This window comes from Pimephales promelas (genome assembly GCF_988280905.1).
Source record: "Pimephales promelas chromosome 3 unlocalized genomic scaffold, fPimPro1.hap1.1 SUPER_3_unloc_2, whole genome shotgun sequence".
In the NCBI taxonomy this organism is placed as follows: domain Eukaryota; kingdom Metazoa; phylum Chordata; class Actinopteri; order Cypriniformes; family Leuciscidae; genus Pimephales; species Pimephales promelas.
Window position 1 is genome coordinate 55,001 of NW_028297296.1, and position 2,500 is coordinate 57,500.

A 2,500-nucleotide genomic window follows, 5' to 3' on the forward strand; every position below is an offset into this window, starting at 1 on the left:
TCGCTTACGGCCATACCACCTTGAGAACGCCCGAACTCGTCTGATCTCGGAAGCTAAGCAGGGTCGGGCCTGGTTAGTACTTGGATGGGAGACCGCCTGGGAATACCAGGTGCTGTAAGCTTTATTGTTGGATGGGAGACCTAGTAAGCTTTATATGGTTTACTACCCTAATGTTCTAACCATTCAAATAGCCCAATTTTGGCAGCAGATTTCGCTTACGGCCATACCACCTTGAGAACGCCCGAACTCGTCTGATCTCGGAAGCTAAGCAGGGTCGGGCCTGGTTAGTACTTGGATGGGAGACCGCCTGGGAATACCAGGTGCTGTAAGCTTTATTGTTGGATGGGAGACCTAGTAAGCTTTATATGGTTTACTACCCTAATGTTCTAACCATTCAAATAGCCCAATTTTGGCAGCAGATTTTGCTTACGGCCATACCACCTTGAGAACGCCCGAACTCGTCTGATCTCGGAAGCTAAGCAGGGTCGGGCCTGGTTAGTACTTGGATGGGAGACCGCCTGGGAATACCAGGTGCTGTAAGCTTTATTGTTGGATGGGAGACCTAGTAAGCTTTATATGGTTTACTACCCTAATGTTCTAACCATTCAAATAGTCCAATTTTGGCAGCAGATTTCGCTTACGGCCATACCACCTTGAGAACGCCCGAACTCGTCTGATCTCGGAAGCTAAGCAGGGTCGGGCCTGGTTAGTACTTGGATGGGAGACCGCCTGGGAATACCAGGTGCTGTAAGCTTTATTGTTTAAAAAAAAAAAAAAAAAAAAAGAGTCAATGAAATGGTTCAAAAATCCTAAATTGTCTTTTTTCCCCCTCAAAATGCCTGAAATCGTCTCTGAGTTTCTTCAGAAAGCCTGAAAGAGTCTCTTTTTTTTTTCTTCAAATAGCCCAATTTTGGCAGCAGATTTCGCTTACGGCCATACCACCTTGAGAACGCCCGAACTCGTCTGATCTCGGAAGCTAAGCAGGGTCGGGCCTGGTTAGTACTTGGATGGGAGACCGCCTGGGAATACCAGGTGCTGTAAGCTTTATTGTTGGATGGGAGACCTAGTAAGCTTTATATGGTTTACTACCCTAATGTTCTAACCATTCAAATAGCCCAATTTTGGCAGCAGATTTTGCTTACGGCCATACCACCTTGAGAACGCCCGAACTCGTCTGATCTCGGAAGCTAAGCAGGGTCGGGCCTGGTTAGTACTTGGATGGGAGACCGCCTGGGAATACCAGGTGCTGTAAGCTTTATTGTTGGATGGGAGACCTAGTAAGCTTTATATGGTTTACTACCCTAATGTTCTAACCATTCAAATAGCCCAATTTTGGCAGCAGATTTTGCTTACGGCCATACCACCTTGAGAACGCCCGAACTCGTCTGATCTCGGAAGCTAAGCAGGGTCGGGCCTGGTTAGTACTTGGATGGGAGACCGCCTGGGAATACCAGGTGCTGTAAGCTTTATTGTTTAAAAAAAAAAAAAAAAAAAAAAAGAGTCAATGAAATGGTTCAAAAATCCTAAATTGTCTTTTTTCCCCCTCAAAATGCCTGAAATCGTCTCTGAGTTTCTTCAGAAAGCCTGAAAGAGTCTCTTTTTTTTTCTTCAAATAGCCCAATTTTGGCAGCAGATTTCGCTTACGGCCATACCACCTTGAGAACGCCCGAACTCGTCTGATCTCGGAAGCTAAGCAGGGTCGGGCCTGGTTAGTACTTGGATGGGAGACCGCCTGGGAATACCAGGTGCTGTAAGCTTTATTGTTGGATGGGAGACCTAGTAAGCTTTATATGGTTTACTACCCTAATGTTCTAACCATTCAAATAGCCCAATTTTGGCAGCAGATTTTGCTTACGGCCATACCACCTTGAGAACGCCCGAACTCGTCTGATCTCGGAAGCTAAGCAGGGTCGGGCCTGGTTAGTACTTGGATGGGAGACCGCCTGGGAATACCAGGTGCTGTAAGCTTTATTGTTGGATGGGAGACCTAGTAAGCTTTATATGGTTTACTACCCTAATGTTCTAACCATTCAAAAAGCCCAATTTTGGCAGCAGATTTTGCTTACGGCCATACCACCTTGAGAACGCCCGAACTCGTCTGATCTCGGAAGCTAAGCAGGGTCGGGCCTGGTTAGTACTTGGATGGGAGACCGCCTGGGAATACCAGGTGCTGTAAGCTTTATTGTTTAAAAAAAAAAAAAAAAAAAAAAGAGTCAATGAAATGGTTCAAAAATCCTAAATTGTCTTTTTTCCCCCTCAAAATGCCTGAAATCGTCTCTGAGTTTCTTCAGAAAGCCTGAAAGAGTCTCTTTTTTTTTTCTTCAAATAGCCCAATTTTGGCAGCAGATTTCGCTTACGGCCATACCACCTTGAGAACGCCCGAACTCGTCTGATCTCGGAAGCTAAGCAGGGTCGGGCCTGGTTAGTACTTGGATGGGAGACCGCCTGGGAATACCAGGTGCTGTAAGCTTTATTGTTGGATGGGAGACCTAGTAAGCTT

The 2,500-nt window shown here is 46.0% G+C and overlaps 11 non-coding genes across 11 annotated transcripts; all 11 read left to right on the plus strand.

Moving 5' to 3' along the window:
* The first annotated feature begins 2 nt into the window (after positions 1-2).
* Positions 3-121, plus strand: LOC148961655 (5S ribosomal RNA). The gene has a single exon (XR_016154031.1). It is a non-coding gene; the product is annotated as a 5S ribosomal RNA (ribosomal RNA).
* Positions 122-213: 92 nt separating this feature from the next.
* LOC148961656 (5S ribosomal RNA) lies at positions 214-332 on the plus strand. Its single transcript, XR_016154032.1, has one exon. It is a non-coding gene; the product is annotated as a 5S ribosomal RNA (ribosomal RNA).
* Positions 333-424: 92 nt separating this feature from the next.
* Positions 425-543, plus strand: LOC148961657 (5S ribosomal RNA). The gene has a single exon (XR_016154033.1). It is a non-coding gene; the product is annotated as a 5S ribosomal RNA (ribosomal RNA).
* A 92-nt stretch (positions 544-635) lies between these two features.
* LOC148961658 (5S ribosomal RNA) lies at positions 636-754 on the plus strand. Its single transcript, XR_016154034.1, has one exon. It is a non-coding gene; the product is annotated as a 5S ribosomal RNA (ribosomal RNA).
* A 171-nt stretch (positions 755-925) lies between these two features.
* Positions 926-1,044, plus strand: LOC148961659 (5S ribosomal RNA). Its single transcript, XR_016154035.1, has one exon. It is a non-coding gene; the product is annotated as a 5S ribosomal RNA (ribosomal RNA).
* A 92-nt stretch (positions 1,045-1,136) lies between these two features.
* On the plus strand, positions 1,137-1,255 carry LOC148961660 (5S ribosomal RNA). The gene has a single exon (XR_016154036.1). It is a non-coding gene; the product is annotated as a 5S ribosomal RNA (ribosomal RNA).
* Positions 1,256-1,347: 92 nt separating this feature from the next.
* Positions 1,348-1,466, plus strand: LOC148961661 (5S ribosomal RNA). The gene has a single exon (XR_016154038.1). It is a non-coding gene; the product is annotated as a 5S ribosomal RNA (ribosomal RNA).
* Positions 1,467-1,638: 172 nt separating this feature from the next.
* LOC148961662 (5S ribosomal RNA) lies at positions 1,639-1,757 on the plus strand. Its single transcript, XR_016154039.1, has one exon. It is a non-coding gene; the product is annotated as a 5S ribosomal RNA (ribosomal RNA).
* Positions 1,758-1,849: 92 nt separating this feature from the next.
* LOC148961663 (5S ribosomal RNA) lies at positions 1,850-1,968 on the plus strand. The gene has a single exon (XR_016154040.1). It is a non-coding gene; the product is annotated as a 5S ribosomal RNA (ribosomal RNA).
* A 92-nt stretch (positions 1,969-2,060) lies between these two features.
* On the plus strand, positions 2,061-2,179 carry LOC148961664 (5S ribosomal RNA). Its single transcript, XR_016154041.1, has one exon. It is a non-coding gene; the product is annotated as a 5S ribosomal RNA (ribosomal RNA).
* A 172-nt stretch (positions 2,180-2,351) lies between these two features.
* LOC148961665 (5S ribosomal RNA) lies at positions 2,352-2,470 on the plus strand. The gene has a single exon (XR_016154042.1). It is a non-coding gene; the product is annotated as a 5S ribosomal RNA (ribosomal RNA).
* Positions 2,471-2,500: the final 30 nt, after the last annotated feature.